The sequence below is a fragment of the Anomalospiza imberbis genome, chromosome 18, assembly GCF_031753505.1.
Source record: "Anomalospiza imberbis isolate Cuckoo-Finch-1a 21T00152 chromosome 18, ASM3175350v1, whole genome shotgun sequence".
Classification (NCBI taxonomy): domain Eukaryota; kingdom Metazoa; phylum Chordata; class Aves; order Passeriformes; family Viduidae; genus Anomalospiza; species Anomalospiza imberbis.
In genome coordinates this window covers 12328803-12341324 of record NC_089698.1, presented here as the reverse complement: position 1 = coordinate 12341324, position 12522 = coordinate 12328803, and the positions used below count along the sequence as shown (strand labels likewise).

At 58.2% G+C, this 12522-nt stretch overlaps 1 protein-coding gene across 2 annotated transcripts in view; it reads left to right on the top strand.

Annotated features, from left to right (window-relative positions):
• The first annotated feature begins 1364 nt into the window (after positions 1-1364).
• NOS1 (nitric oxide synthase 1) overlaps positions 1365-12522 on the top strand; it is a 59988-nt gene continuing 48830 nt past the window's right edge. Inside the window, exon 1 of one of the 2 annotated variants that reach the window (XM_068209142.1) lies at positions 1365-1558. The gene's annotated coding sequence lies outside the window, so the exon portion shown is untranslated. Of the gene's footprint in view, positions 1559-3957; positions 4200-12522 lie in introns of those variants that run through there. The other variant, XM_068209141.1, reaches the window with a different exon arrangement.

Below are 12522 nucleotides of genomic sequence, written 5' to 3'. Positions count from 1 at the left end.
TGCTGCGAAGCATCTGCCCCCGAACCTCCAGCTGCTGGGGATGGCTCAGCTCAGCCACTTGTGCTTCAAAACAGGGTTTGCATCTGAATAACCCAGGAGTGACTCGAGCCCCTTTCAGGCTGCCAAGAGAGGTTTCAAAGCAGGGTTTTAAAAATCTAAATTACACCCCGGATTTACAAGGAGTCCTTGAACTTTGGGGTGTTGTCAGCCCTTCAGCGCGTCCTTAAAATGACAATGAGAGCAATTTGGGTTTTGATGGGAGGGTGATAGGGCTTGGGGCTGGAGGAAGTGTGACTTTTGAAGGGAGGGGGTTCATATTTTGAAGTAGAATTTAAAAAGAAATGCAAGGTAAGACACACAGGTCCTTCCCTGTAACAGCGATGAAACATGAATTCATCCCCCTGGAATTTCTTGTTTGTGTGCTCCCATAATCTCATTTCTTTGGTGTCTGTATGAAGCTAGAGATAGTTGAATGCCAGGAGCCAAATTCTCTCGGACTAATATCTTTTTATTAGATTTGCTGCGTGCGTGTGTGCCCACGTGTGAGAGAGAGAGATCACCCTTCATCACCCACCTCGTGCCTCGGAGGAGGAGAGGAGCTCCCAAGGAATCTTTCCAGCGGCGTTTTCCAACTCTGAGCCCCAGGGTGGGGAGGTTTGGGACATAAACGTGGCTTTTGGCGGGGTTAACAGGTGTCTGGTTGAATATTGGGGTTTGTCCTGGGATATTTCCCGTTGTCACATCTCTGCCTGGTCACTGAGAGCTGTGACAGCTTCTGGAGGTGGGGGACAAAGAGCTTTCCCCTAAAATGTCATGGGGAGGGAGGAGCTGGGAGCTGGCCCAGGGATGTTTTAAAAGCGACCTGCCCTGGCCATGAACTCCCAGGTTTTAAGGATTTGATCAAACCCCAGTTTTGCTCCAAACCTGGCTTCGATAAACCCCAACCTTTGCCCCGTGCAGAGAGGACGATGCCAAGGAATGCCCCGAGCCCGCAGAGGGTGGATTCCGAAGGGGCCAGCGGGTCCCTCCTGTGCCTGTGCGGGCACAGCAACCCTTCCCCAGCCCGTCAGAGCTCCGGGACTTCCCAGGCTCTGCCGGGGGTCGGGAAAAGGGAAGAGCGAAGAGCGAAAGCTCACTGCCACCTCTAGGCAAAGCCCAGCATCGGCGCTCGCTCTAAACTGGAGCACGGGCAGACAATCCTGGGATTTGTCCCAAATCGCCGCAGTGGCAGTGCCAGACCCCGCTATCAGCTGGTGCGCGTGTGTGCGGTGTGTGCGCGTTCCGCGGCTCCCAAAGCTTTGGTATAAATATGTTCAGCCCTTCCTCTAGTCCGCGGGCTTTAATCCCCCGCCCGCATTTCCAGCCGCGTGGAAAGAGCAGCCCAGTAACTCCCGAGCCGCGGAGATTGTGTGTGTGATCCGTGCCGAGGCCGCGCGTTCCTAAGGATCTTAGGGAGAGCCGAGCATCCTGAGCGGCACGTTCCCGGCGGATCCCAGCGAGCTGGGGGCTCCGGCTGAGGGATCCGGCTCCAGCTCCTCGGCACGCTCCCCAGAGAGAGGTGGGTGAGGGAGAAGGGCAGCAGCAGAGGGGAAGCAGCGGGATCGGCGGGGTGGGAAGGAAATCCGGGCGTTAAGTGCTGGGTTTGTATTTGGTTTCTATCCCTAACCTCTGGCAGCATATGGCCGGGAGCGAACGGCGCTGAGCTGCTTCCAGAGGAGAGGGGGAACCGGGCAGCAGCGCTGAGAGGGGCGGGGAGGCGGCTCTTCCTCTCCCGAGCAGTTTTGGGGGATAACTTCCCAGGCAGCACCGCCTGAATTGGCTCCCAGCTGTGGGAAAGGGGAAAGCAACTTCCATGGACGAGGCTGGGCTGGGAAAGGGGGGCTCCTCCAGAGCTGGGGGCTGCTCTGCGGCTGCCCAGGGAGAGTGAGGCAGGATGACAGGGCCATGGTACCTGGGGAGGAATGATGTCCCCAGACGCATTTTGCTGGAGGGAGGAAGGCGCAGCCTTTGCTGTCACACCAAGAGCTGTGTGGGGAAGGGGTCAGTGGTGCGGCTGTGCTGGGGAGGGTCTCGCTCCACCTTCTCCATTCACCGCCCAACCTCTGCCTCCTCAGTTGTTTATGAGCCTCCAAGCCTTGCCTTCCCTTCCCGGCTGACTCACGGCTTCCAGCTGGAGGGAAAGGCTACCTGGGGCTCCTCCCTGGCGCAGGGGGAGCACAGGACACGCGCAGGCCGCCGCCTCCCTGCCCGCAGGGACACTTTGCTCCTGGCTCAGGCGGATTTCAGGGCAGCAGCAAAGCTCCGGGTGATCCCAAAACGAGCGTGGTCCCACTCAGATTCCCGTGGGGAGGGAAGTGCTGCCGTGCCCCGGGAAGATGTGGCCCAGGGATGAGCGGAGCTCTGTTCCCGGGACCCCGGGCCGGTTCTTGGGCTGGGATCCCGCCGCGGGTGGAGGGTGGCAGGGCTGGACTTCCAAAGCCACGTCCCGGAGTGACACAGGGAGCTCTGCTCCCCTGGGTCAGGGCTGTGCTTCCTCTGATGGATCTGCCTCGCCGGCAGGAGGAGCAGGAGGTGCTGGTAGCCGTGTGTTGGGGTGGCTTTGGCAGTGCAGAGTGCCCTCAAACAGGTGACATCACAGCCACCAGCCGTGCGAGAGCCTGCACTCCTATCCAAGGAAAACTGCTCCGGCCCACAGAGCCCTGCAGCTCTAAGGCTCCAAGCTGTGAGCCCTGCAAGGAGAAGGGTTTGGACTTTTTCCGGCCCGGGCTGAGCTGCCCATCGCCAGCCCGTGCCTGGGTCACGAAGTCCTTTGTCACAAGTGTGTGCTCACTGCTCCCTGCACGGGGCAGTGCTCCCTGGCCGGTGGATCGGAGCAGATGTCCTTGATCTTAGATGAGTCCTCCTGGCTCTAAACAGGCAGAATCACGTTTTCCTTAGCCCCAGACAGTGTTACAGCCCGATCTCTGCGAGGAGGGGCGGAACGGGGGAGGCAGCCCCGATTCTGCTGCTTGCATTTGCCCGTCCTCTCCGCCTCTCCACCTCTGCACAGCTCCCGGTGTGCCGGGCAGGAGCGGGGCTGCTCCGCTCCCCTTCGCTGTGGGAAGTTCTGTAATTGAGCCGCCTGCTGCGCCGTGCCTTGTTTGCCTGCCTCTGGTGAGGCACCGGGGCCGCCCGGAGCTGCCGGGCATCCACGGGCTGGGCACCTTCACCAGGCTCAGCTCTCCCTGCTCCGGTGGGAGCTGCCGCCCGGGCTAGGAGCAGGCTGGGGGCAGGTGAAGCTCACAGCCCTGCCCGAGAGCCCGCTGGGTTTATATAATATTATATATCTATAATTGTGTGTTTGTTGTTGCCATGGGAATGAGCACAATCGCAAAGGCTGGAGACTGATGTCAAGCCTGGGTCTGCTCTGGGCCGCGCTGGGGGCAGATGAAGAGTCAGGAGGGGAAATGGGGTGGGGAGACCCTTTGTTCCCTGCCCTGTGTGCAGCCCAGGGGCAGCTCCGGCAGCTGAGGCACGGGGCTGTCCCAGCACCGCCTGGATCCGGGCTGGGAGCGCTGCGAGCTCCCGCAGGAGTGGTGCTGTCTGCCCTGGGCACCGAGCAGGCACGGGCGGCTTCCGCTGGCAGGAGAAGAGAGGGATTTTCTGCAGCACAACCTGCCTGGGAGCAGGAATGTGGGGGCTGCAGCAGGGCTGGGCAGGGACTTGGGAACCACTCAGCCCCTCCGATGCCCCCCGGGGCAGGCAGAGCCCCCCACACGCCCGGGGCAGGCTGAGTCAGGCCCGCGGGGGGTGAAGCGGAGCTTCCAGGCAACAAGTGGGGGCCGGGGGTGTCTCTGAGCTCTTTAATTGGTGGGGGAGTTGGGGGGGGGGGGTGGGCAATGCTCCCCGGCAAGGGGAGGGAGGGGGGAGAAAAGCCACGCTGGAAATGAGGTTATATAAAAGATGTATGATTTGGAGAGCGGAGTGTCTCCTAATGAGGGCTGCACCGGCTCGCTCCACACCCATAAAAACCCTGGTTGGACGTCAAAGCGGATTCGTTTCGGTGATGCTGGGATAAAGGGGCGCAGCGAGGACTGGCTCCCCCCTGCCAGCCCAGCCGAGCCCAGCGCCGCGCCGGGCTCCGTCCCTGCCGAGCCGCCGGGAGGGATGCGGGGCCGGCCGCGGGGCCGGGGCCGGGCACGGCTCCTCTCCGCCGCACGGTAGGTGCCCCCCAGCCCCGCACCGGGCGCCGCTTCTCCGGGAAACTTTGCAGGGGCTGCGGGACCGTGCGCCCCGTCAGAAGCGCCGCCACCGCCGCCCTCGGGCACCGGGGCCGCGCCGCCGCGCCGTGCCCGTGGCCGGGGGAAGGGAAGGAGACGGCGGGACCCCAGCCCTGCCCGTGCGGGCAGCCGGGCTCTGCGGAGCGGGGACACGCGTGGGACGTGCCCGGAGAAAGCCGCTTTGCTGCTCCGGGTGGCCCCGCCGAGACGCGGCTCCCACTCGCCCCCCACCCCCAGGACACGCCGTGGGGTGTCCCCCCGTCCCTCCGCACCCCGCAAAGTTCCTCCAGCGCCTCCGAGCGCGGCTCGCCCCGTGGCCCCGCGGAGGCGGCTGCGGGAAGCGGAGTCTCCCTCCCCCGCAGCCCGGAGCACAAGTTGGGATGGGGCACCGGGGGAGGGCAGGCGGTGTGCCCGGGCCGGGGGAGGGCAGGCGGACGGAGTGCGGGGGTGGCAGGCGGGCAGCGAGCCCGGGACAGGCGGCACTCTGCCCGGGGAGGGAGCGAGCGCAGCCGGGCGGGCGGGGGCCGGGTGCGATCGGTCCGGAGGGGGCAGGGAGCGGGACCGGCCGTTCCCCGAAGTGGGGTTAGCGGGGGCGTTTTTGGGGGTGGCAGTTTCCGCAGAATGTCAGCCTGCAGGGCGAGGGCAGTTTTCCCTGGGGATGCCGTTTCCCGGGAGAAGGCGGTTTCGGGAGGCGGGGGGCATTGTCCCGGGTGGAGCGGTGTTGTCCCGGGTGGATGAGCTGAGCTGATCCGCCCGCCTCGCCAGAGCTGTCCCGGGTACTGAACTCGGCGGAGCGCCGGGGCTCCCGAGCCTCCGCACCCCGACGGGGAGGGCTTGGGATTGCGGGAGATGCCGCCGAGCCCCCCGTGCTGGGGCGGGGAGTGGCCCACGCCACGTCCTGCCCTCGCTGTTTGCCCTGTCCCTGGGATGTCCCAGCTGTCCCCAGGGTGTCCTCACTGTCCCCGGGGCACTGCGGTGGAAGCAAGAGCCCCGTCCAGCCCGGGGTGGGGAGGACACTCCCCAGTGCGGCTCCAGCCCTCGAGATGTTCTGCTGGGGGCTGGCTCCTGTCCTTTAGGGAGAACGGGGCTCTTCCCTCTGCCCACCGAGGACCTCGCAGGTCCCTCTGGATGAGCCGGGAATGCAGGAGGGAGTTGTTGCCGCAGGGATCGGAGGGGATGAACCCTGCTTGCCCCGCTGCTGCCTCGGCTGGGCTCGCAGCCGAAAGCTTTTGGTTCTCACTGGCAAAGCAGAGGGAAAAAGAGCTCTTTGTGCGGGCACATCTGGAACATCTGGTGCCGGGGTGCGTGTGCACTGCCCCGTCCAGCCCCGGGTGCCTGCCCCGCTCGCTGGACACCCACAGCCCGGGTGCAGACATTTTCTCCCGACGCTTCCAAGTTATGACTGTCGGGAGGAAATTCTGGCAGGCGACTTGACAACGATCTGCCGAGTCCCCGAGGAGCGGATCCGCCTCTCGCTGAGATGGAGGAGAAGTGTCTCCTTCCTTCCTTCTTTCTTCCCTCCCTTCCATCCTTCCCGGGGGAGCAGGGGCTGTCTGGCACGGGGGAGATCGCAGGGGCAGCTGCAGCAGTAGGGGGCTTGGCTGCTTCAAACACCAGCTTCTCTTCCTCAGCCACATTCCCAAGTGCCAGCGGCTCTGGCAGACGGGAATCTACAGGGATGATCACAGAGAAGCTGCAGGGAGGCTTTGGGAGCAGGGGGGGAATCACTCTCCCAGGAATTTCTACCTGCACTTTTTGCTGGTTCTCATATTCTGCTCAAGGTCTCAGTGGGGAAGCCTTATTTAAAGAATTTAGGTTTGCATCAGCAATTTCCTCCTCCCTCTCTTTTCTCCCAGCTTGTATTTCCCAGAATATTTCCTTAAAGACGCCACAAACTCAGGCACAGACTCTGCAGTTTCAAATGTTTGCAAACAAACTCCGGGTGCGGAGTCTCTTCCCCCGCAGCCGTGGGGTTGAAGGGGGTATTTCCCTGCTCAGGTACCCGCTCTGGGAGAAGCATCACACCCCCTCTGGAGCCCAGGAAAGGGACAATTCCTCGTGCTCTTTGGATTCTGTTTATTCCCCCTGCCAGCGCCACAACTGTGAGCGAGAGGCCATCTTAGGCAGAGGGGTTTGGGCTGAATCCTCTTGGAATCCTCGCTTGCAATTAACGCTGTGCGGCTGCTCACGGGGAGGGCTTGGTCCTCCCTCGCCCTCAGGGGCCGTTTTGGCCCTGTCAGATTTTTTTCCCCCTTCCCTGCTTTGCTTGTGCATTTTGTCTTTTCCATTTCAGTGGTGTGTCTGTACAAAGGCTTAGGAAATCTGCCAGATTCCCTAAATCAGTGCCTGAAAACAACTATTTTTAGTAACTGATAAGTCACATGAGCTCAGCTCGCATAGATTAGCATTTACCTTTCCCGAGGAACGAGGATATTGTTTGATACTTGTTGATACCATCAATTTTCCCCTAAAGAAACCCAACCCCGATAACGAGGGGCCGGGTTGGAGAGGCGGCTCCGAGCGGAGCTCAGATGCCTTTGTTCTACTCCCACTGCTCTGATCCTATCTGTGCGTTAAATCAAATCTATAGATGCAATCTGATCCCTCCAAAAATAAATGTATTGTGTCCCGAAGAGGCCTGTGAGCCACTGTCTGGCTGAGGCTGGATAAATCATGCTCGTTCCAAATGAGCCCCGATGGGCTGTGTGTGATAAGGGACCCTGGGTTGTCATGGTCCCTGTGGGATCTGGCTCGGGATGTGGCTGTGGGAAGCCCAGATGTCACCAGGATGATGGCTCTGCATGTGCAGCGTGGAAACCTGGAGGTGCTGTGTGTGTCCCTACAAAAATGGGGGCAATGATGCCAAGGAAACGCTTTCCATGGCTTCTCCTCTCCGTGACAATCCCAAAATGCTTAACAAGATCTAGCAATGCCCTTCTAGGGCAGGCTTGTCTTAATCCCATTTTCCAGAGTTTCAGGCTTACGTTCCCAGACGTGCTGGAACGTGCGGCTCTTCCTCGCTCTCAGAGGCCGGGGAGCTCGGTGCTCTCCCAGCAGGGATTATCCTTCATCCCCACCAGGCAGCAAAATGGAGCATCCCTGCCACATCTGGGACGAGGGCTCCGAGCTGGCCCTGGGATCACAGCCTGCCCCAAATGCCAGCTGTGAGGAGCAGGGGCTTGGGGATCCAAAATCCTCTCCTCTGACACAGGGAGAAGCTGCTTTAGGATGGGGGCTGGGGCTGCTTCAGCTTCCATAGGGAAGGGCAAAACCCCTGGGATTGTTGGGGTCCATTTCCATTCCTCTCCCACACGCACTCCTGGATTTTTTGCGACATCCATGTTCAGGGATGCTGGAGGGGGGAGGATGATGAGGCTGGTGCTGCTTCCAAGGAACAGCCTCTCTCCCACCGGCAGCACCTTCAGCAAATCCAGGAGGCAGAAAAATTCCACATCATCTCCCACCTGAGTCCTGCTGGAATTAGAGTCAGAGCCCTTGCAGGACAAGGACCAGGTCCCAGGAGGCCCCTGGAGAACTTTGCCTCTGTTGTTGGTACTATGGCAACAGGTGCTAATGCAAAGCATGGACAGAAACTCAGGGGAACAAATTATCCTCAATTTTCCTCTGGCACGTCCCTGAGGATGCCAGGGTGAACAGGGCGAGAGCTCTGCCTTGGCTCCACGTGTCGGATTCATCCGTAGGGAAGGGAGGAATCCTCATCCTGCCCCTTCCCGTGTTGGAGAGGGGTGCTGGCAGCGCTTGGGAGATCCCAGAGTTGTCTCAGGGGCAGAATTTCACCGGGGTCTGCCTGGGGGCTGGGGGCTCGTGCCACGAGGAGCCGGGTCTCCTCTCAAGGGTTTTAAACAGGGACACGAGTCACTCCTTAGAAAACCAGAGCCAACAGGATTTATTGGAAAATTTAATGCCAGGCAAGAAGGATTTTGGGGTGTCAGCAGCAAAGGAGGGGACGTGAGTGGCTGAAAAGGACCAGGAGTTTATTCCTGGATGGACTCGGAGCTGGGAGCTCCAGCCCTGACTTTATTGATGCTGGCTGGCAGCTCCCGAGCTATTACAGCTCCAGCCAACCTGCTGTGATTTTTAAATTTTCTTTTTCTTTTGTTTTTCCTAAATGGAGCCCCAATTCCCCTCTCATGCTGTGATTGGACCGCCAGACCATCCATCAAGTGGCATTTTCTCATTTATTTCCTCCCTACCTATTTTGTCTTCCAGGACAAAGTGGCGGAGTGTTAACACTGCTCCAATTTGTCACACTGGAGTCACTGGTGTAATTCCAAGCCTCTCAGAAAATTGATGGTGGCGGAATTGAGGTTTTACAGATGGGCCAAGCCCTAATAAGAACATCAGTTTGAGATGGGGTGAGCGGCAGAATTGACGCTTTTATCTAAATTCTGTTGGAGCCACACACCGCAGGCGCCGGGGAAATATTGGAGGAAACAGCAAAAGAGGAATGGCAGGCATGGTGCAGAAATCTGCTCAGTCCTGAACTCCAAATTACAACAAAATCCTGGTTCTGGCAGCTACAGAAAAAGGGGGATTTTGTCAACACAGTTGTCTTGGCAACATTAAAATGCATTTTGTGCGTTCTGCTCGGGTTGTGTCGGGTGGGGTGAACGGGAGGGGGGTGAGGGGCTCCAATAAATTGCAGGAAAGTTTTGGGGTGGCTCTGCCTCCTCCAGCACTGTTGTTCCATGATCAGGAGTGTGCAGGACGCTGGTCTGAATGGGATGGGATAGGATCAGATCAGATCAGAAAAAAATTGAATATTTATGTTGGAAAGGAACTGCAATGATCATTTTAACTGCCTAGACATTCCAGTGGCTGTTGTGCCAGCAGGACCTGGCTTTCCTTGGCTGCTTCATTCCCTGGAGAGGGGATGGACACCAAACCAAGTGCCAAGAGCTGGATAAATGTGCAGGTCCTGGGGTTTTGGGGCAGATTTATCCCAACAGGAGCAAACAGTTGTGGTTTGTTTTCCAGGAAACAACCCCTGATTAGAGGCAGATGAACCCTCTTGGGGTCTGGCCATGGATTTATTTCTATCAGAAGCAAGGATTTATCTGATTAACTGCACTTCCTGCAGGAACAGGAATGTTCTGGGTGCAGACAGCCACGGGGAGGTGAGGGGGTCTCCAGGGTGGAGCCTGTGGCATTTCATCCCTTTGGCAGGGTCCTTCCAGAGTCTCCTGGTGCCAGCTCAGGTCAGCGGGCGCTGACTGGCACCAGGGCATTGTACAGATGGCAAAGTGCCTCGTTCCAGTCACTCCTGGTGGAAATCAGGTTTACTGGGGGCAAAGGCGAGGTGGGAATAAGGCTGGTTGGGACTTGAGCTGGGAATGGGAAGGGAGAAACGGAGCCATCGTTTGGGTTTAGAAGGAAAAGGTCTCGCCCTTCCTGAGTGGACTTTGGGAAGGCTGAGGGGAGGTGGGGACTTAGAGCTGGAGGTGATGCCTGGAACAGAGGCTAGACAGAGCTAAAAGAATAAAGTAGGCATTTATTAAAGGCCTTCAAAGGATGCACCTTGGGCAGTGCAAAAGTCTCACAGAGGCTACACCCAAGATGGATGATGGTTACAGGTTTCTCAGATGGATTTAAGTTTGGTCTATTTGCATATCAGAGGTGAATTTCCAATTACAGCTTCAGGTAATGAAGTCACGTTCCCCTGGTTTCCTCCACCCCAAATCCCTTTTATTTATATTTTTTGGGCCTGAGGCTGTGTTGATGACCTTGGTTCTCAGGCCTGGAAGAATTTCTCTGTCTACCCAAAATGTGAAGAGAGCTAACTAACATTCTATACAGAGTTCAGAGTTATACACTAATGCAGTGCGGGATCTGAAAAATGTAAAAGCTAAAACTTAAGGCATCAGAGGAACATTATCTGAGGATTAAAAGGCCGTGCACAAGGACACCCTGGGCAGGGATGGAGCTTGGAACTGCTGGCACCAGCGAGCTGCCTGCCAGGGAATCACTTGAACATTCCCTTTTCAGAGGCACAGCCACGCAGGTTTACAGGAACTGTGCATATGTTGCATCCCAGCGCTCCTCAAATGATCCACCGATGCTCCGTGGGTCGTAAAAATTAAATGGGCATAAATCCATCAGCGCCAGGGCTCTTCCTCGAGCGCTATAAATCCCACGAAAGCTAATTAAAGAGGACAATGGTGCCCATTTAAAGCTGGCACAGGGATGCAGGAGCCATTATCACCGGGAAAACAGGGCTCCAAATGGATTTGTGAGGCCGAGGGGCTGGCGTTGAGCACGGCCCAGCCCGGCACAGCCGGCGGCTCCTGCCTGGCACAGTGAGGAGATTGTGTTAAAGCCCCCAGGATTGATTTCTCCTCTGCTTTGCCTTGGAAATCAAATCATCCCATTAAGGTTTGTGCCGGAGTTTGTTCTTGGAATGTTATCTGGCAGCTCAAGGAGCTTCTCGTGGGGCTGGTTTGTTGAGCCTTCATCGCTGCCAGAGGGGAGCAGGCTCTGCTGCTCTTCCCTGAAAGCCTCCAAAGCAGGGGTGTTCCCAGGGATTGGTGTTGGGATCAGGGTTAAGGCTTGCCTGGGGTGCTGCCCCTCTGCAGGGCTTGTTGCTCTCCAGTAGTTTGAGTTGGGTTTATGCTTTGGGAAGGGCAGGGAAACTGAGGCAGGAGTGGGGTGGCACCACCCGTGAAGGTTTATTCCAGCAGGGTTTATTCCCAACAGGAAGCTGAGCATGGCTTTGCTGATGGATTTTTCATCTCCTGGCTGTCTTTTGGGGTGAAATAAGTGTTCCTACCCTGGTGAAACCCCATCCTGCTCTCACTGTTTTAAGGAGTTAGACCTGACACCTCCAGCAGCTTTTATGTCGGACCTGGCTCTGGAGTCCATAAATCAGAGTCCTCATGGTGCTGGGAGGGAGAGCTGGGAATCTGTGGGCTCACAGAGCTCGGCACAGCTCAGCCACCCACAGGGTTGAGCTGCTTGGGTTCCATCCGAAGCGTGTCTCCTCTGGAATCAAACCTGGGACACCCCAAAGTGGGACAGGAGAACCCTGATCCTCCTGAGGGAGTTTTCCAAGCCCTCCTGGTGTCTCCCACCTCCCTGAACTTCTCCCTCTCCCTCCTCTCTCCACTCTGAGTTTGTGCAAGGTTTTCCAGCAGGAAAATAATTCGACTCAATGATCTTTAGGATTATTTTCCAACGCAAATGATGCCACGATGCTGTGAAAATCCTTATCCAGCTATTCCCTAAAGGAGCAGGAGGCTGAGGGGCTTAGGGCCTATCTGTCCTCCCTCTCCTTGCCTGTGCCTCTCCTTTCTGGCTCTTTTCTGACCTTCCTGACTCTGAGGAGCAGCAAAAAAAAGGAGAAATCTCTGGATGGGCATTGAGGTATCACTTAAAATCTACTTTTTTCTTCTCGTCCCTTTTGTAAGGAATGCTGAGGTGTCGGTGGGTTTGGGGACAGGGCACAATGAGCACCTAGAAATGCCAGTGTTCCATGGGATTGCAGGATGAGGCTGAACACACACACAAGAAATTACAACCTTTTCCATGGAAATAGATGGAAATTATCCTGGTGGGAGAAGAGTGAGGTATTAAACACCGGGGTTCCTCAGCTCTTTCCAGCGAGCTCAGCAAGTCCCGCTGTAAGGTCGAGCGGGGCTGAAGGACATCCACGGTCCCCTCCAGCTGTGCAGCATCTGCCCGTGTGAGCGGCTGGGGACGCCTGGCAGGGACAGGGACCCGTGCCAGGCGGTGCCCGCGGTGGCTTTGCCCGCCGAGATGGACACGATGCACACACACACACAGAGCTCGCCCGGGGTGAGCGCTGCGCTGCCGGGGAGGAGCCCCGAGCGAGCAGCAGGGCTGGCCCCTCGCAGGACGCTGCTGTTCCGAGCTCCCGTGGCTGCTTCCGAAGCCACCTTTGTCCCCACCTTTGTCCCCACGGCGTCAGCCGAGGCTCGTTAGGATGAGTTTGGTGTGACTCAGCGCCGTGCTGGGCGTCAGGGTGACGGTCACCTTGTGGGGGAGCGGGGTCGGGAAAATCTGAGCCCGGCAGGGAGAAGGAAGCTGCTCCTGCGGTTCCCAAAGAGCCTGGGAAAGCGGGGTCGGGATGCGGAAGGGATGGAGGGCTGGGAGGGAAGGAAAGGGACAGGACCTGTCGGGTAGAAGCGAATTCCTGCCTTCCTCCATCCTCCCCGAAACTTCCCCGTCCTGCTCTGCTGCCCGAGCCCCCGGAGGTGGCACAGCCCATCCCGGGGTCCTGGTCCCG